Source organism: Bufo bufo, chromosome 4, assembly GCF_905171765.1.
Source record: "Bufo bufo chromosome 4, aBufBuf1.1, whole genome shotgun sequence".
Classification (NCBI taxonomy): Eukaryota; Metazoa; Chordata; class Amphibia; order Anura; family Bufonidae; genus Bufo; species Bufo bufo.
The window spans coordinates 268461843-268483423 of record NC_053392.1 but is presented as its reverse complement, the minus strand read 5'-3'; the positions used below and the strand labels follow the sequence as shown (position 1 = coordinate 268483423).

Sequence of the window (21581 nt, the reverse complement as noted above, 5' to 3'; positions counted from 1 at the left end):
AAACTTCAGTAAATTCTCCAAACATGTTAGAATTTGACTTCTTTTATAAAGCTGGTTTCACAAGTGTTGAACACCCATAACCCCTGTGGTTCAAGAGAAACGAATCTAGAGCACAATAGCGAGATTGGTGGTTAGCTATTGTCATGGGGGTTGAGAGTTGTGACAATTATACAGATGTTAAAAGGTGGCTATGGTGAGCTTTAAAGAAAATAAAAGATCAAGAAAATCAAGAAATTATTCGCACAGATTTTAGACTGACAAACTTGTGTTTTAAGATAAACTGTACATAGAGCTTTCCTGAACTTTCCTGACCAGTTTTAGTCCATACTAGCTACCTAGTCTGACACTGTCAGTGCTGTTTGGATAGCCTTTGTCCACCCTTTAACCCCTTTAGTACCCGCAGCGTACAACAGCGCTGGTGGGCGTGACTTAAGGACCAGCGCCGTACTGTACGGCGGGCTGATTGGGCGGGTGCTGGAGCTGCGCCCGCTCAATCAGTGGCAGGAGTCTGTCAGTCACTGATAGCCGAACCCCTGCTGTATGTGCTGACATTGGTGAAAACAAACAGATCCCGGCGCATTACCCTCGCACTGCCCAGTCAGCGCTGACCAGGGCACATGCAGGATCCTGTCGGGTGCCGGATGGCCATCGGTCTCCGCGCTGCTGTGGAGGGACCCGATGGCAAGGAAGGCAGCCCCAGTGGCTGCCTTCCGTGACAGCCTGTGAGATCAGCCCCCTGGATCTCACAGACAGGAAGCTGTAAGTGTATTACAGTGTGTAATACATTTACAGCCAAATGCATTACAATACAGAAGTGTTGTAATCATTGTAAAGGGACAGACCCCCACAAGTTTAAGTCCCAGAGTATGACAAAGAATAGAGTGAAAAAAGAAGTAAAAAAAGAAAGTTTTACAAAAAAAGTTTAAGAAAGTGTCCTTTCCTCAAAATAAAAAAATTGTCAAAAATAGGGAAAAGTAGACATATTAGGTATCAACACGTCTGTATTTACCGGCTCTATAAAAATATCACATGAACTAACCCCTCAGTGTCGAAAAAAAAAATATGCTAAAAAAACATTGGTCACCTTACATCACTAAAAGTGCAAAACCAAGCGATCAAAAAGGCGTATGCCCCCCAAAATAGTACCAATCTAACTGTCAACTCATCCCGCAAAAAATGAGCCCCTACCTTAGACAATCGCCCCAAAAAATGAAAATAAACTATGTCTCTCAGACTATGGAGACCTAAAATAAAAATGGTTTTATTGTGTAAATGTAAAAAAAATAAAAAAGTTGACAATTAGGAATCGCCGTGTCCGTTAAAAACCTGCTCTATTAAAATACCACATGACCTAACCCCTCAGGTGAACACCGTAAAAAATAATAAAATAAAAATGCTGTTAAAAAAGCAATTTTTTGTCACCTTACATCATAAAAAAAAGTGTAATAGCAAGCGATCAAAAGTCATATGCACCCCCAAAATAGTGCCAATCAAGCCGTCATCTCATCTCACAAAAATGATACCCTACCTAAGAAAATCACCCAAAAAATAAAAAAAAACTATGGCTCTCAAACTATGGAGACACTAAAACATAAATACATTTTTTTGCTTCAAAAATGATATAATTGTGTGAAACTTAAATAAATAAAAAAATGTATACATATTAGGTATTGCCACATCCATAAGGGACCTGCTCTATAAAAATATCACATTATCTAATCCTTCAGGTGAACACCGAAAAAAAAAAAAAAACGGTGTCAAAAAAGCCATTTTTTGTCACCTTACACCACAAAAAGTGTAATACCAAGCAAAAAAAATTCATGCACACCCCAAAATCATACCAATGAAACCGCCATCTTATTCCGCAATAATGAGACCCTACCTAGGACAATCGCAAAAAATTAAAAAACTATGGCTCTCGAATATGGAGACCACTAAAACATATTTTTTTGTTTCAATAATGCTGTTAGTGTGTAAAACTAAAAGAAAATTAAAAAATATACATATTAGGTATCACCGCATCTGTAAGAACCTGCTGTATAAAAGTACCTCATGACCTAACCCCTCAGATGAACACATTTTTTGTCACCTGAAAGCAATTAAAAAGTCATATGCACCCCTAAAATAGTACCAAACAGTCATCTCATACCGAAAAAAATTAGCCCCTACATAAGACAGTTGCCCAAAAAAAACAAAAAAAACTATGGCTTTCAGAATATGGAGACACCTAAAAAATATTTTTTTTTTAAATGCTTTATTATGTAAAACTGAAACAAACAACCAAACAAAGTAGTCATATTTGTATTGCCGCATCCGTAACAACCTGCTCTATAAAAATACCACATGATCTAACCTGTCAGATGAACATTGTAAATAACAAAAAACTAAAAAACGGTTGCCAAAACAGCTATTTTTTTAATTGTAATATAGAGCAACCAAAAAATCATATGTACCCTAAATTAGTACCAACAATACTGCCACCTTATCCCAATAGTTTCCAAAATGGGGTAATTTTTTGGGAGTTCCTTACTCTAGGGGTGCTCAGGGGGTCTTCAAATGTGACATGGCAAATTAAAATTACCCCAATAAAATCTGCCCTCCAAAATCATATGGAATTCCTTTCCTTCTGCATCCTGCCGTGTGCCCGTACAGCAGTTTACAACCACATATGGGGTGTTTCTCTAAACTACAGAATCAGGGTAATAAATATTGAGTTTTGTTTGGCTGTTAACCTTTGCTTTGTTAGTGGAAAAAAAATAATTAAAATGGAAAATCTGCCAAAAAAGTGAAATTCAGAAATTTCATCTACATTTTCCTTTCATTCTTGTGGAACACCTAAAGGGTTAAGAAAGTTTATGAAATCAGTTTTGAATACCTTAAGGGTTTTAGTTTCTAAAATGGGGCCATTTATGGGTGGTTTCTATTATGTAAGCCTCACAAAGTGACTTCAGACCTGAAAGGTCCTTAAAAAGTGGATTTGGAAATTTTTTGAAAAATTTCAAGTGTTGTGTCTAAACTTCTAAGCCTTTTAACGTCCCAAAAAAAGAAAATGCAATTTACAAAATGATCCAAACATGAATTAGACATATGGGAAATGTAAATAATAACTATTTTAGGAGGTATTACTATCTGTTTTAAAAGCAGAGAAATAGAAATTTTGAAAAATTGTTAATTTTTTCAAAATTTTGGGGTAAATTGGTATTTTTTTATAAATAAAAATGTAATATTTTGACTCAAATTTACCACTGTCATGAAGTACAATATGTGACGAGAGAAAACAATCTCAGAATGGCATCGATAAGTAAAAGGATTTTAAAGTTATCACCACATAAAGTGACATATGTCAGATTTGCAAAAAAATGGCCTGGTCCTTAAGGTGAAAAATGGCTGGTCCTGAAGGGGTTAATGAGAATCGTAGACTAAGGGCTCTTTTACACAGACTAATTAACAGGCTGTTATTGGCAGTCAAACCATTTTTTATATTCAGAAATCATCCCCTCTTTTTGGGAACAAGCGATAGTGAGATGGTATGTACAGTATATAGAATTACTGTTTGTTATTAGCAGATCCCTGTTCATACAGGGCGAATCTGCTGCTGGAAAACTGTTTTATGGGCCATGTAAAAGATGCAATAGCCCAAAGCTCATTTATCGAGTAATAAACAGCACATTTACATGGGGCAGTTTATGACAATGATCATCATTCGAATGCTCATCCCTGATAATTGCCCCCAATCCTCAGCCTATGTCAAAGGGTCTTTAAAGGTGATTTACACCTTCAAAGTCTTTTTATATGATTGCATTTTTACTAGTTATGGGGTAAAAATCCTTTTTTTTCATTTGGTCTTTATTAATAATGTTAAGCCATTTCTGAGATACAAGGGTTGAAAATCAGTCAGTTTGCAAGCTGTCAAGGTCTGTTTTTTACTCCCTTTAACTGACCAGCTCATGTGCAGCTCTAATCTCTGATCTCCTGACCTCCTAAACATTTATTTAACCCACATTCTTATCTATTTTATAAGAATTGAGCTATAATGAGGGTTTAGTGGATCGGTGCTGAGCTGCACCTAGGTGACATGACCGAAGGTGATGACATCACTATCCTAGGGTAAGTAATTTCAAGGCCGTGGCACTCACGGTAACACTGGGGGCCTTCTCAAACAACTGATCGGCAGGGTTTCAGGTGTTGGACCTCCACTGTTAAGTTGCTGATCATCTATTATAGGTCTCAGTTACAAACAGTTGGAAAACCCCTTTAACTCATATTGAATTACCTATTTAATAACAATGCATCAATCAAAATAATAAAGCACATTTTTAAGCAGGCAATTGTTCATTCTGATCGTTTTTCTCTGAGGCTGAAGCATTTCATGTTAGTATGGATAAATAGCCCCAGTCTGTATTTAAATTGTGGTTGGACAGAATAATTAAAAAAGCAAACTAATGAAACTGGCTTGGACAAAATAATAACACCCGTAACTTATTTTGTTGCACAACCTTTTGAGGCAATCACTGCAATCAAGCACATTCTGTAACTTTTGCACCTGTCCACAGGTATTTTGACCCACTCCTCGTGAGCAAACTGCTCCAGCTGTCTCAAGTTTGAAGGGTGCCTTCTCCATGGGGGTTCATAGAAGGCCACTTAAGAATAGTTCAATGCTTTGCATTTTTAGATGTTTTAGCTTTGTGTTTTGGGTCATTACTCATTATCCTGTAGGAGGACCCATGACATGTGGCTGAGACCAAGCTTTCTGACACTGGCAGCTCATTTAGTTCAAGAATGCCTTGATAGTCTTTAGATTTTATTGTACCCTGAACAGATCAAGACACTCTGTGCCAGATTGCAGCAAAGCAGTCCCAAAACATAACCAAGTGTCCTCCATGTTTCACAGTATGTTATTTTCTTTGTATGCTGCATTTTTGCATTTTGTGAACATACACCTGATGTGACTTGCCAAAAAGCTCCAGTTTTGTCTCACCTGTCCAAAGGACATTCTCCAGAAGCTTTGCTTGTCAATAGAGATGAGCGAATTTCAGGAAAAATTATATTCTTAACGAATGTAAATTTCCTCGCGCATGTGGTAACGAATCACAATGTTTCCTAACTTGGCGACTACAGTCGTGGCCAAAAGTTTTGAGAATGACACAAATATTAGTTTTCACAAAGTTTGCTGATAAACTGCTTTTAGATCTTTGTTTCAGTTGTTTCTGTGATGTAGTGAATATAATTACACGCACTTCATACGTTTCAAGGCTTTTATCGACAATTACATGACATTATGCAAAGAGTCAGTATTTGCAGTGTTGGCCCTTCTTTTTCAGGACCTCTGCAATTCGAATGGGCATGCTCTCAATCAACTTCTGGGCCAATTCCTGACTGATAGCAACCCATTCTTTCATAATCACTTCTTGGAAGTTTGTCAGAATTAGTGGGTTTTTGTTTGTCCACCCGCCCTCTGAGGATGACCACAAGTCTCAATGGGATTAAGATCTGGGGAGTTTCCAGGCCATGGACCCAAAATGTCAACGTTTTGGTCCCCGAGCCACTTAGTTATCACTTTTGCCTTATGGCACGGTGCTCCATCGTGCTGGAAAATGCATTGTTCTTCACCAAACTGTTGTTGGATTGTTGGAAGAAGTTGCTGTTGGAGGGTGTTTTGGTACCATTCTTTATTCATGGCTGTGTTTTTGGGCAAAATTGTGAGTGAGCCCACTCCCTTGGATGAGAAGCAACCCCACACATGAATGGTCTCAGGATGCTTTACTGTTGGCATGAAACAGGACTGATGGTAGCGCTCTCTCTTTTCTTCTCCGGACAAGCCTTTTTCCAGATGCCCCAAACAATCGGAAAGAGGCTTCATCGGAGAAGAAAAGAGGCTTCATCGGAGAATATGACTTTGCCCCAGTCCTCAGCAGTCCATTCACCAAACTTTCTGCAGAAGATCAATCTGTCCCTGATGTTATTTTTGGAGATAAGTTGCTTCTTTGCTGCCCTTCTTGACACAAGGCCATCTTCCAAAAGTCTTCGCCTCACTGTGCGTGCAGATGCGCTCACACCTGCCTGCTGCCATTCCTGAGCAAGCTCTGCACTGGTGGCACTCCGATCCCGCAGCTGAATCTCTTTAGGAGACGATCCTGGCGCTTGCTGGACTTTCTTGGATGCCCTGAAGCCTTCTTAACAAGAATTGAACCTCTTACCTTGAAGTTCATGATGATCCTATAAATTTTTGATTGAGGTGCAATCTTAGTAGCCACAATATCCTTGCCTGTGAAGAAATTTTTATGCAATGCAATGATGACTTCATGCGTTTCTTTGCAGGTCACCATGGTTAACAATGGAAGAACAATGATTTCAAACATCACCCTTCTTTTAACATGTCAAGTCTGCCATTTTAACCCAATCAGCCTGACATAAACTATCTCCAGCCTTGTGCTCGTCAACATTCTCACCTGAGTTAACAAGACGATTACTGAAATGATCTCAGCAGGTCCTTTAATGACAGCAATGAAATGCAGTGGAAAGGTTTTTTTAAGGATTAAGTTAATTTTCATGGCAAAGAATGACTATGCAACTCATCTGATCGCTCTTCATAACATTCTGGAGTATATGCAAATTGCTATTATAAAAACTTAATCAGCAACTTTTTAATTTCCATTATTTATGTAATTCTCAAAACTTTTTGGCCACGACTGTACAATGGAGACTAAAATGTCGGCTACACGTGTGAGGACCATGGGGCAAGGAACTCTGGGAAGGCAGGATGACCCATAATGCCATGCATGCAGCCAATCAGCAGCCAGCCAGCCCGCTGTTGTCACAGCCCTATAAATACAGCGGCCATTTTAGATTCTGACATTCACCATCATACTTTGTTCAGGGACAGACGTTTATGCAGGCGCTAGGAGAGTGAAAGAAACCACATTGTGAAAAACAAAGAGGTTTATAAGTGCACGATAAGGATAGTTAGGGAATCATTTCACAGCATCTTAGTGCAGGGACAGACGTTGCATGGGCTAGGGAGAGTCATACAGAAAACATCATTGGGAAAATAATATGTTTTACAAGTTCAGGGAAAGATTATTTGGGGATCCCAAAATGGACATTATGCCGCTCTGTCTTTCCAGCAATTAGTTGTAGGTGTGCAAGTGCTATGTTGAAAGTCTTTCGTGGCTTATATCTGTGGAAAAAATAAAAATATATACTTTGTTCACTGCTGCAGCTATATATGGTGGACAGAGTTTAGTGCCCTGTTATAGTACAATACAAGAAAAATAGACGCTGTTCAAATTTGGTGTTATTTGGACTAAAAACATTTATTGTCATATTTCAGTACAATACGAGAGAAAAAGATGCCGTTCACATTTGGTGTTATTTGCTCTATAAGCGTTTCTTGTCATGCTTCTAGAGAAAAAGAGAAAAATACACGCCGTTTCACATTTGGTGTTATTTGCGCTAAAAGCGTTTCTTGTTGTATTTCTAGAGAAAACGAGAGAAAAAATTTACGCTGTTCACATTTGGTGTTATTTGCTCTAAAAACATTTATTGTCAGTTCAGTGCAATACGAGAAAAATAGACGCTGTTCAAATTTAGTGTTATTTGCGCTATAAGCGTTTCTTGTCATATTTCTAGAGAGAAAGAGAAAAATACACACAGTTCGCATTTGGTGTTATTTGCGCAGAAATAATTTTGTGGCCTATTTTAGTACATACAGAGAAATATATACTCAGTTCGCGTTTTCTGTTATTTGCGCAGAAATAATTTAGTGACCTATTTCACTACAAAAAGAAAAATATATTTGTCATTTTTAGGGATATTTTAATTTCCATTTACTTTGTTTAGTTCAGGCAGCAAAGTTCCAGGCCATGCACAAAGGAGTGGCAGAGGCCTGATAGTTTCTAGCGCAAGCAGAGGTCACAGTAGAGTAAGGGAACATGGCAGCAGGAGTCGCAGCGAGAGGCCTGAGCTCCAGGTGTCATCTAGCGGTCATGTCTTGACCAGTAACGGTTCTTAATTGGTTAACTCGGTCATCCACGTCATCCCAAGTGACATCAGGCACCCCAGCCAGCAGTTGGTGGGTTCCTCAGACACAACCCTTAGATGGCATGGCCCGGAGCAGGCCCTGTGCCCTCACCTGTCCTCAACCTGCCTCTGTCCTTTTCAGTTCCCTCACCACGAGAAGTATTATATGCTGTAGACTCAGCTCCACTTTTCAGCATGGAAGAGCTACTAGAGGACAGTCAGCAGCTAACTTCCCAGCCAAGATCTGGAGGAGACATCCGCTGCTTCCTCCACTAGGGCAGGCATAGTAGTGATGAGGAGAGTGGCGCGGGGTGCTTGTGTTGCGAGCAGTCAGGCTCCTGACCCAGAGACCGTTGAGGAGGACATCAGTGATGTGTAGACATTATACGATGATGATGAAGCCGATCGCACTTAGGAGCCGGGTAAAGAAGGGGCTTCGTCATCATCAGGAGACGAGGGTGGCAGCTTGCGTGTGAGCCATCGGCAGAGACAGCAAGTCACTAGCATGGCCGGTAGTCAGCAGGCTGGCAGCAGTGGGAGGTCGGGAGCCAAACGGGCACGGGTAGAACACCCGCTTTGCAGCAGCTATCCTGCCGGAAAGGAGTGGTACAGGGGTTCACGGATGCAGCAGTGGTAGCAGTCAGCCAGTGAGTAGTGTTGGGGGGAAAATCAGGTACTAGTGTTGAGATTCTAATCGTGAATTTTTATCGTGAAATTGGCACTTCGAGATTCGCAAAATCTAGACTCTAGTGCTATATCTTCGTAATCGCGAATATTCTACTTTTTTTTTTTCTTCAGTGCCATGGATCCCTCACTGCTTTTGCTTGCGTGCCAATGAGAAGGCTGCAATATTTTTGACTTTTGGAAGTAGTGTTGATCGCAAATTTTCGTATCACAAATTTTCGTATCACAGATTTTCTGTTTGCAGTTTTTCGGCAATCAGAAATAATGACTGAAGATCACGAATTCTCGAATATATGACGAATATTCACCAAAATATTCGATAAATATCGAGAATTTGAATATTGCCCTGCCGCTCATCACTGTCAGGTACTCGGCGGTGTGGTAGTTTTTTGTAAAGCCGCCAGAGGAGGTCAACATGGCCGTATGTAGAATATGTGGGCAGAAGGTGAAACGTAGCAGGGTGCCAATGTTGGCACCACGGCTCTGCATCAACATATTGCAGCGTCACCATAAAGTGGCCTGGGAGAACCATGGCTCTGATGTGGTGGTCCAGCCTGCCGCAGCTACCGCTACATCACCCAGTGGCATGCACCCAGTTTCAGCCAGTCAAGACTCCTCCACCTCAGCTGAAGAGAGCTGTCTGTCAATACCATCTTCTGCAATCAATAAACCAGAGTCCAGGTCCGTGCTTCAAAGGAGATAAGTTTGGAAACGCCTTGTTAAAGGAAAGCGCAGTTTAAATCGTATCCACGCTGAAACTTACCCACCGGCACACGCCACACTGCCGACCGAAACTTCAGGACAGCGGTAACCCTTCAAAAGATCAGCAACATAGTGCAGTACCCCGTGAATATGTCAAGAATAAGGCTTTATTATACTCACAACAGCACCGCGAGAAATCAGCATATAAAATCATCTGAACTTTTGAAGGGTTACCGCTGTCTGTGAAGTTTCGGGTCGGCAGTGTGGCGTTTGTGCTGTGGGGAAGTTTCAGCGTGGGATACGATTTAAACTGACGCTTTCCTTTAACAAGGCGTTTCCAAACTATATCTTCTTTGTAGCGCGGACCTGGACTCTGGTTATTGATTGCATGTGATAAGGTGGTTGGATTAACTCCTATTCCCAGGATGCTGCTTAGTTTGCGAATTTGACACATAGAACTATTTATTTATTTTTCAATACCATCTTCTGCTGGTCCAGATTGCTCCTGCTCCTACTCCTTATCAGTCATTCCGTCAGCAATCAATCACCGAAGCGATTGGCAAGAGACAGCAGTATGCGTGCACGCATGCAATGGCGCAGAAGCTGAACATGCTCCTGTCCCAAGTTGCTGGTTGCTGCAGTCCCTTCCTTTCCAAGTGGTGGACTCTGCACCTTTCAGAGAACTGATGGCTTGTGCCGAACCGAGGTGGAGAGTCCCAAGCAGTCATTTTTTGCAAATCTCGTCCTCTACCTCCTCATCCTCCACCATGTCCTCAGCCTCCACTGCAGGGGCTAGTCACAGTGCCCCTCCAGAATACCACATGTGCAGGGCTCGGCAGTGTCACGTTGTTCTGCACCTGGTTTGCCCTTTGCGAATGGAGTCACACAGGGGAGGAACTGCTCAGTAGTATACATCAAAAAATCGAATTCTGGCTTTCTCTGCGACAACTGAAAATTGTAAACATGCTGACCGACAATGGAGAATAACATGGTGTCGGAGCTGCGTCAAGAAGGCTGAGCCATGCGCCCTGCATGGCACACGGGTTCAATCTGGTTGTCAAGCGGTTCCTGAAGTCTTCCACCCATCTGCAAGACATCCTAAAAATGGCCAGGAAACTTTGCATGCACTTCAGACACTTGTACAACACAAACACACCCTCCTGAGCTGCAGCAGCAGAACGGCATCTCCCAACAGCTGATATGCAACGTTTCCACCCGTTGGAATTCCACCCTCCATATATTGGACTGACTATACAAACAGAGAAAGGCCATCAACGATTTCTTGATGATCCAAGCAGATAGGAGAAACTACTCACCTGCAGGCAGCAGCTAGACGTAAAGCAGAACATGAACCAGCAGGTGGTGGCCTTACTTGGACAGCACCCTGCCACCCCACATTGAAGATCCGCTGGACTACTGGGTAGTCAAACTAAATTTGTGACCGCAACTGGCAGAGTTTGCCCTGGAAACGCTGTCCTGGCCAGCCAGTAGTGTGGCATCAGAGCGGGTGTTTAGTGCGGCGGGGGGCCATAGTTACCCCAAGGAGTACTCACCTGTCCACCCAAAATGTGGAGAGACTGACCTTTGAAAAGATTAATCAGGTGTGGATCAGCCAGGATTTCCAACCACCAATTCCTGAGGCATCAGACTAGATAATCCATGGTGCCACACCAACACTTTGATACAAGAGACCGGTTTCTTCTGTCTACCTGCCTCAGCTACTACTTTGATGCTGCAACCGCCTGATGCCACACATCTGATGCCAAGTGCTCCTTCTTTCAGCCACCTTCATCGGCAGGTACTGGTATTGCCACCCACCGCCCCACTCTGTCACCGGGTCACTTTGTGGTCTCCTGATGCAGCTGCTGCTTGCCATCTCCAAACTATGTCACCTTGCCACTCTGTGGTCTCCGGATGCTGCTGCCATATCCACACTATGTCACCTTGCCACTCTGTGGCCTCCTGATTCTGCCGCCACCTCCAAACTATGTCACTCTCCTCATGCTGCTGCCATCTTCTCACTATGTCACCTTGCCACTCTGTAGTTCTGGATGCTGCTGCCATATCCACACTATGTCACCTTGCCACTCTGTCGCCTCCTGATGCTGCCGCCACCTCCAAACTATGTCACCTTGCCGCTCTGTGTATCCTCATGGGGCTGCCATCTCCACACTATGTCATTGTGCCACTCTATGGTCCTCCTTATCCTGCTGCCTCCTCCAGGACTCAGTCATGGTGCCACTCTGTGGCCCTACTCATGCTACTGCCAACTCCAGACTCGGTCGTTGTGCCACTCTATTCATCATTAAATGACTTTTATGTTATTCCAGTGACTATTGTGGGTTTTTCTTTTTTTTAATAGAAGAGTACCAGAATTTTGTCCATGTATGTACTGTATAATATATATATATATATATATATATATATTAAGAGCATTTTCTTTTCTTTTTTTCTTCTTCACTGTTTCACTGTCATTTTTGGACTTGAATATACCATCTTTTGAACTCTTGTACAATAGACTGCAACAGTAGAATATATTGCGGTCCTTGTGATTTTGACACACTTCCCATATATGTTTATGATTTTGCATTTAGGAGTAACATATTGTATATCTAGAGAGGCTTCTGCAAATTTGTACAACCCATCTACAAGAGTCTAACTGCTCAGAAATTTAGTGACATTTTAAAAAGTTGAAATTCAACAATGTGTCTACATCCTGTCCAAGCAGCGAAGCACTTCTATTTTTCCTCCACTTTTACAACCTGACATGCATGGCACAATAGCTCTAATATCTGGTGCAAATGGTTAATGTGATACACATTTTTGGAGTAAAATGCTTTAAGTAAAAGGGGCAAATGCATTGATAAATGTGCACAAAAGAGGACTAATGCAAAACAGAAGCCAGGACAGATCCATTATGCTCCCATAGACTTCTATTATGATGGAATGCAAAACAAAATGCCTGTAAAGGTTTCCATTTTGCATTCCTTCTTAATTAGATTATTTTCCGATATAACCATGTTAGGTATTTTGAACCAAAAGTGCTTTTGGTGGGTTTTGAACTAATGGTGGTCTGTGGATGACACTATTATGGGGGATCTGTGGATGGCACTGTTATGGGGGGGATCTGTGGATGACGCTGTTATGGCGGGGGAATCTGTGGATGGCGCAGTTATGGGGGGGATCTGTGGATGACACTGTTATGGAGGGGGATCTGTGTATGGCACTGTTATGGGGGATCTGTGGATGGCACTAATATGGGGAGAGGGGTGGAACTGTTTTGGGGAGGGGATCTGTATATGATGCTGTTATGGGAGGGGGATCTTTGAATGACACTGTTATAGGGAGGGGGATCTGTGGATGACACTGTTATGGGGGATCTGTGGATGATCATGCTATGGGGGGATCTGTGAATGACACTATATAGCATCTTATGCTACATGTGTCATTCAAAGATCCCCCCCCATTACAGTGTCCCCCAATACACCAGGCCCCGCTGCTCACAGCAGTATACATAGCTAAACACTAATCCTTAACCTCGAGTAACTTTAACTTTAAAGCAGCGCTATCCTGTTTGTTTACTACTTACAATCAAGCTCCGGTAACAGGCAGAGCGGGCGTAACGTCACTCACTCATGTCACGCGCATGCTCCGCCTGCTTCATTCATAAAGTGGGAGGAGCAGGCGTGTGATGTGAGTGAGTGACGTTACGCTGCCGCCCGCTCTGCCTGTTACCGGAGCTTGATTGTAAGTAGTAAACAAACAGGATAGCGCTGCTTTAAAGTTACTGGAGGTTAAGGATTAGTGTTTACATATGTATATCTGCTGTGAGCGGCGGGGCCCGATGTAAGAGTACAGTGACTGCACCGGGCCCCGTCGCAAGTTGCCGGCCTCCAGCCCCTCCTCCCTCCCCGCTGATAGATCGCTGCACTGTGCGATGTATCAGCATTAGTGATATAAAAATGGCAGCATTCGCCCCATAAGACGCACTGCCATTTCCCCCCACTTTTGGGGGGGGGGAGTGCATCCTCTGGGGCAAAAAATACGGTAATTAAAAAAACATCCGAACCCGGACTTCAGTGAAAAGGTCTGGGTTCGGGTCCGGGTACCCAAACTCGCAAAGTTTGGTACGAACCCGAACTTCGCTTGGGTTCGCTCATCCCTATTAGTGAGCATGCTCAACCCCCAATACATTGACATGAGGGGATCAGGACCTCCAGTGATCTAACTTGTTGTTACTGGAATACCTATTTAAAGGCTATGTCCACCTTCGCAAACAATTTTTCACGACTCCAGTGCAATCAAAATAAAAATGTACCATAATAACTTTTCAAGCATACATTAAAACTATCATACTGTTTTGTGTTTATAGCACCTGTGCAATCTACGTATGTACCACTATGATAACAGACAACAAACAGTGTGTAGTCTCCACACTCTGTTCCATTTGTCCTAAAATGATTCTTGCTAATCTGCCAAATGTACCGTATGTTAATAAAGCTGGGCAGAAGAAGGTATCACCTGCTTTAGAAGGACAATTCTACTTTATGTGAACAGGGAGAAGTTGGCATGGGTCTAAAAATAAACTTTTGGTACTGCATCCTACATTATGGGAGACTACCATACGTGTATGTGATACTGTATGGTAAACATAATATGGTCATGTTCTTTTGTGCTCAGTAACTGTTTACTAACATCACTGTCCATCCCCATATCCCCAGAATCCTACAAGAGATAGACCACAAATATTAAAGTTAGTGTTAAAATATGGCTATCCTGATATAAATATGCTCCATACTAGGGATCAGCGAATTTTCGGAAAAATTTGCTTCGATCCAAACTTATTTGTGCCAAATCGCGTTAAAAAACTGCTATTTCCTGGCTGCTGAGTTTTTTTTTGTGGTGTAGAACACTGTGCCTTGCAGTAACACGCATAGGGAGTCTGCTGTGGTAGTGAAATAATACTGTGAGTCAGTATGACATGCAGATGACAGGCGTCGCTCTTGGAATCACTGCAAACTTCACTTATTTGGGCAGTCACAGGGTCAAAACTGACCAAATAACTCAAGTATGAACTCAGCCTTACAGGTAAATGTTAGCGTCACGAAGAAGCGCACTCTTTTTACACCGTCATCAGCTGATTCCACATAGATGTCTACAGAACCTGTTCCATTAAACGCTTATACAACTAGAGCCCCACAACAGAGTGGAGAGGGTGTCAGCAGTAAGTTTGTGTTGACGTCACTGATTAATTTTCCCTATTCTCTGATCCATCAGAACAATTACCCAGAAAAAATGGATCCTGTCTGTAGAGCATCCGCCTTCACTCCTCAGCATTTGCTCAATAATCCATCAGTATTGCTAAAAGCAAAAAAAAACAGGAGTGGGTCTAAAACAGAGATGAATGGAATATTTGCATGTCTTCTGTGTTTTGTACCCACTCCTGCTTTTGGCTACCAAATCATAAGCCAATTCTGATGGGACCATACAGGCCTTAAAACTGCTACACAGACAGGATCTGTTGTGCGTCTCATTTTTTCTTCCTTCTGATAGATTAGAAGAATTGTCAACCAGGCCAAATGCCAAAATAGTGGACCAGTCATGAAGTGGGGAAGGAGGGAAGAGCATGAGAAGTCCACAGAGTGGCGCAATGACAGGGTTTGGAGGTGGAAGCAGTATGAGGAGGCCACGAGTGGCACAATGACTGAGTCTGCAGGTGGCGACAGCATGAAGAGACCACGGAGCGGCACAATGACAGAATATGGAGGTGGCAGCAGCATGAGGAGACCACAGAGCGGCACAATGACCGAGTCCGGAGGTGGCAGCAGCATGAGGAGACCACAGAGCGGCACAATGACAGAGCCTGGAGGTTGCAGAAGCATCAGGAGGCCACAGAGTGGCACAGCGACAGAGTGTGAAGGTGGCAGCATCATGAATAGGCCACAAAGTGGCACAATGGCCGAGTCTGGAGGTGGCAGCAGCAGCATCAGGAGGAATCCCCATAGTGGCACATTGACAGAGTCTGGAGGTGGCAGCAGCATGAGGAGATCACAGAGCGGCACAATGACAGAGTCTGGAGGTGGCGGCAGCATCAGGATGCCACAGAGTGGAACAATGACAGAGTGTGGAGGTGGCAGCATCATGAGCAGGCCACAGAGTGACACAATGACCGAGTCTGGAGGTGGCAGCAGCAGCAACATCAGGAGGAGGCCACAGAGTGGCACAATGGCAGAGTCTGGAGGTGGCGGCAGCACCAGGAGGCCACAGAGTGGCAAGATGATATACTGTGGAGGTGGGTGGCAATACCAGTACCCGCTGAAGAAGGAGCACTTGGCATCAGATGTGTGGCATCAGGCGGGTAACAGCATCAGAATAGTAGCTGAGGCAGGTAGCCAGAAGAAACCCGTCTCTTTTGTCAAATTGTTGGTGTGGCACCATGGATGATCTAGTCTGATGCATCAGGCATTCGTTTGTGTAAATCCTGGCTGATCCACGCCTGATTCATCTTGATGCAGTTTCCCACTATGTGCTATATGTGGGCACTTAAAAACTCTTGCTAAATGTCATATCAAATGCTGTAATTCCCTTTAACAGGCTGGCAGTGTTATTTACCTTTATTCGCCCCTAGGTGGTGCTGGCACCACTTATATATATGGGGGGTGTCAAGTCAGTTTGTGTGTGTTGAGGATGAGAATGAAGAGAGGAGGAAGTTAATGGAGGAGGTGGAAATTTGTTTTTCAACCGAAATAAGTCACAAAAGATTTTGCCACAAATAACTGCAGTGCAAAACGCTGAATACTATTTTTTTTACACCAAAATTAGTCAATAAATATTTTACCACATATATCTGCAGGGCTGAAGGCTGAATTCAATTTATTTTTCCACCTAAAAAAGTCCTAAAAGATTTTACCACATGGATTAATTAGCTGACTAGGGTGTGACATTTTGAGCCTAGAATATTGAACCTTTTCACAATATTCTAATTTTAAGTTGCATTAATGCAACTCCTTTTAAGTTACTAAAATAAATGAACTTTTGCATGATATTCAAAATTTTCGAGTTTCACCTTTATTTTTATTTTTGTACTGAAATAGGCCACTAAACGCTTTCAACACATATAACTGCCGGTGACGTGAACTGAGAATGTATTTTTCTTTTTGTACTGGGGGGTGTCAAGTCAGTGTGTGTGTTGAGGATGAGAATGAAGAGAGGAGGAGGTTAATGGAGGAGGTGGAAATTAGTTTTTCCACTGAAATAAGTCACAAAAGATTTTGGCACATACCGTATTTTTCGCCCCATAAGACGCACTTTTCCCCCCCCAAAAAATGGGGGGAAATGCCCCTGCGTCTTATGGGGCGAATGCTGACATTTTAACATCGCAATCTGCGATGTACGGATTGTACAAGCGAGCGGGGGAGGGACTGGGAGGAGGAGATGGGGGCCGGCAATAGCGGCGGGGCGGTGCAGTCACTGTACTATAGCCCCGCCCCGCCGCTCCAGTGCTGCACAAATATAAAATGTCTTATTCAATTAAAAGTTATTACACATGCCCCCCAACTTCTAATAGTACCGTACATCCTAATAGCTTCTGTACAATGCCAGCAGGTAGGCCGGGCGGCCGGCGCGTCACTCATTGACGTCACGTGCCTGCGCCGCCTACTTTATGAATGAAGCAGGCGGCGCTCTCAAGTGACGTCAGTGAGTCACGCGCCGCCCGCCCGGCCTGCCTGCCGGCATTGTACAGAAGCTATTAGGATGTACAGTACTATTAGGAGTTGCGGGGCATGTGTAATAACTTTTAATTGAATAAGACATTTTATATTTGTATACTGGGGCGGCGGGTGGGGATCTGTGGATAACACTGTGGATGGCACAGTTAAGGGGTGGGGGTCTGTGGATGGCACTGTTATAGGCTGGGGGGGTCTGTGGATGGCACTGTTATGGGCTGGGGGGGGGTCTGTGGATGGCACTGTTATGGGGTGGGGGGTCTGTGGATGGCACATATATAACAGTGCCAGCCACAGAACCCCCCTGTAACAGTGCCAGCCACAGATCCCCCCTGTAACAGTGCCAGCCACAGATCCCCCCATAACAGTGTCCATCATCCACAGATCCCCCCATAACAGTGTCCGTCATCCACAGATTGCCCATAACAGTGTCCATCATCCACAGATCCCCCCATAACAGTGTTCGTCATCCACAGATCCCCCCATAACAGTGTCCGTCATCCACAGATCCCCCCATAACAGTGTCCGTCATCCACAGATCCCCCCATAAGTGTCCGTCATCCACAGATCCCCCCATAACAGTGTCCGTCATCCACAGATCCCCCCATAACAGTGTCCGTCATCCACGGATCCCCCCATAACAGTGTCCGTCATCCACAGATCCCCCCATAACAGTGTCCGTCATTCACAGATCCCCAGTAATAGTGCCATCCACAGACCACCATTAGTTCCAAACCCACCAAAAGCACACCTTTTGGTTAAAAATTTTTTTTTTCTTATTTTCGTCCTCCAAAAAAATATAGGTGCGTCTTATGGGCCGGTGCGTCTTATAGGGCGACAAATACGGTATATCTGCAGCGCTGAACGCTGAATTCAATTTCTTTTTCCACCTAAATAAGTCCTAAAAGATTTTACCACATGTAACTGCAGCGCTAAACGCTTAATGAAATTTGTTTTTCCATTAAAAGAATTTACAAATGATTTTACCGCATATAAGTGCAGCGCTGAACGCTGAATACAATTTTTTTCCACCAAAATAAGTCACAAAAGATTTTATCACATAAAACTGCAGCGCTGAACGCTGAATACAATTTCTTTTTCCACCGAAATAAGTCCCAAAAGATTTTACCGCATATAACTGTAGTGCTGAACACTGAATGAAATTTGTTTTTCCATCGAAATAATTCACAAAATATTTTACCGCATATAAGTGCAGCGCTGAACGCTGAATAAAATTTATTTTTCCACCAAAATGCTTCAATAAAGATTTTACCACATATAACGGAGCACAAAGATGGAAAGGGTCTTCAGATTCTCCCCCCCGCACTATACGGACGTCTTATATATGAACCGCTGTTCCCGACAGCAGCTCCTGGGAAGGTTATGGAGCGTCCCGGTCATCCGGCATCTATTTGCTCCACTGAAGGATTCTTTTGAAAGTGTGTAGAAGCCCCCATGCTGCAGATTTATCATGGAGACATCATGGAGATTTTACCGCATATAACCGCAGAGCTGACCGCTGAATAAATTTTGCTTTTCGACCAAAATACTTCAATAAAGATTTTACCAAATATAACCGCCGCACTGACTGACTGCTACCGCCGCTACTTAAACTACTGACTGCTACCGTAAACCCCTGCACCACTACTTCCCGGGTAGGTAGGCTGCTGCGACCTCCCACTGCTGCCACCCTGCTGAATCCCAGCAATGCTTTCAACACATATAACCGCCAACGTGAACTGAGAATGTATTTTTCTGTTTGTACTGAAATAGGCCACTAAACGCTTTCACCACATATAACCGCCGTGGATGTGAACTGAGAATGTACAGTTAAAAGTCAAAAAATTTGAATATCTTGCAAAGTTTATTTATTTCAGTAATGCAACTTAAAAGGTGAAACTAATATATGAGATAGACTCATTACATGCAACGCGAGATATTTCAAGCCTTTATTTATAATTTGGATGATTATGGCTTACAGTTTATGAAAACTCCAAAGTCATAATCTCAGGTAACCATTGCTCAGGGGGTATGGATTAATTAGTTGACTAGAGTGTGACACTTTGAGCCTAGAATATTGAACCTTTTCACAATATTCTGATTTTAAGTTGCATTAATGCAACTCCTTTTAAGTTGCATTACTAAAATAAATGAACTTTTGCACGATATTCAAAAATTTTCGAGTTTCACTGTATTTTTATTTTTGTACTGAAATAGGCCACTAAACGCTTTCAACACATATAACCGTCGGTGAGGTGAACTGAGAATGTTTTTTTTTTTGTACTGAAATAGGCCACTAAACGCTTTCAACACATATAACCGCCACCGACGTGAACTGAGAATGCATTTTTCTGCCTGTACTGAAATAGGCGACTAAATGCTTTCAACACATATAACCGCCACCAATGTGAACTTAGAATGTATTTTTCTGTTTGTACTGAAATAGGCCACTAAACGCTTTCAACACATATAAGCGCTGCCAACGTGAACTGAGAATGTATATTTCTGTTTGTACTGAAATAGGCCACTAAACGCTTTCAAGACATATAACTGCAGCCGACGTGAACTGAGAATATATTTTTCTTTTTGCACTGAAATAGGCCACTAAACTCTTTCACGACATATAACCGCTGCCTACGTGAACTGAGAATGTATATTTCTTTTTGTACTGAAATACAAAATAACACATATAACCGCCGCACTGACTGACTGCTACCGCCGCTACTTCCGTGAACACCTGCACCACTACTTCCCGGGTAAGTAGGCTGCTGCGAAGCAGGTGCTCTACCCGGGAAGGTTTGGTTTCCGACCTTCCACTGCTGACACCCTGCTGACTCCCAGCCATGCTTTCAACACATATAACTGCCGACGTAAACTGAGAATATATTTTTCTTTATGTACTGAAATAGGCCAGTAAATGCTTTCAGCATAAATAAATGCAACAGTGAAGTGAATATATATTTTTCTTTCTGCACTGAAATAGGCCACTGAATGCTTATACGCTTTCACCAGAAATAACTGCAACAGTGCAGTGCGTATGTATTTTAATTTTTTGAATGTAATATGCCCCTATACGCTTTCAAAAGAAATAACTGAAGAAGTGAACTGAGAATATATTTTTCTTGTTGGACTGAAATAGGTCACTCTTATGCTTTCACCAGAATTAACTGCAGAAATGCACTGAGAATATATTTTTCTTGTAGTGCTGAATACACCCCTATAAAGTTCAACCAGAAATAAATGCAACAGTGCAGTGTGTATATTTTTTTTGCTATTTTAACTGAAATACGCCCCTATACACTTTCACCAGAAATAACTGCAGAAGTGAAATGCATATATATTTTTCTTATAATACTAATTATTGTTGATCGAGCACCAAAGTACTCGGGTGCTCTGGCCAAACACATCAGGATGCTCGGGTGCTATACCGAGCACCCGAGTATAGTGGAAGTCAATGGGAGAACCCGAGCATTAAACCAGGCACCCCTGCTCTGAAGAGGGGTGGGTGCCTGGTTCATAGGAAAAGGTCACAAATTGATGGAAGCACCACCAAAATGGTTTGGGAACAGCATGGGGAGGATGTCTGGATGCATCTTGGACTCCCAGGTTGTTGCTGGGAATGATGCTGTCCGAGTAGTACGCCACTTTTACAGACTGACAATAATACACACAAAACCGAAGATAAAATCGATTTTAGAGGAAAAATTGTTAGGAAACATTATTTCCTGTATATTTACTTGTAAATAAAGTGCAAGTGCTGCCAAAAATTACAAGGAAGAGACACTCTGATACAACCTGTATATCACAATTGTTCATGTAGAGGGACTCCTAAACTTATAAAGCCTATGCACTAAGTGAAAGAGCTGCTAAAAATTACAAGGAATCGGCATTCCAATACACCCTTTGTTACACATAAATGAGAGCATCATACACAGCCTTGAAAAATTATAATTGATGGCCTGCTGGTGACCCCCAAAAACATTATGGGAGAGGGCATGCTGCCGCTTTGGTAACTCTTGATCCATTGATCCATTTGGATGTCTGCCCTATCAACTTTCAAAGTTATTTTCAGCGCAAACAATGGTGACCACGCGTAACGGGGAATCATGCTTCGATTCCGGAGAGGGAGCCAGAGAAACAGCTACGGCTACCATATCCAAAAAACAAGGCAGCGTGCGTGCAAATTACCTATAAGATATAATTAGTAGGGATGGGCGGGAGGTGCCATATTCGATTTCGCTATATGGCAAATATTCGATTGAATATTCGTCTTATATTAGTCGAAATCGAATACTCATCATTATTTTATTTATTGCGAATAATATGCGATTTAATTATTTGCGTATTGCGATTCTCTTTTAACTGTATAAGGCAACTTTCCTGTCGGTTGGCTATTTAGAATATTTTCATTTTTTTTCCAATCTGTACAGTTGTTCGCAATTACTCCTC

General features: G+C 42.6%; 1 protein-coding gene across 1 annotated transcript in view; it reads left to right on the top strand.

The window, feature by feature from the left end:
• BMP5 (bone morphogenetic protein 5) overlaps positions 1 to 21581 on the top strand; it is a 267627-nt gene that overhangs the window by 154956 nt on the left and 91090 nt on the right.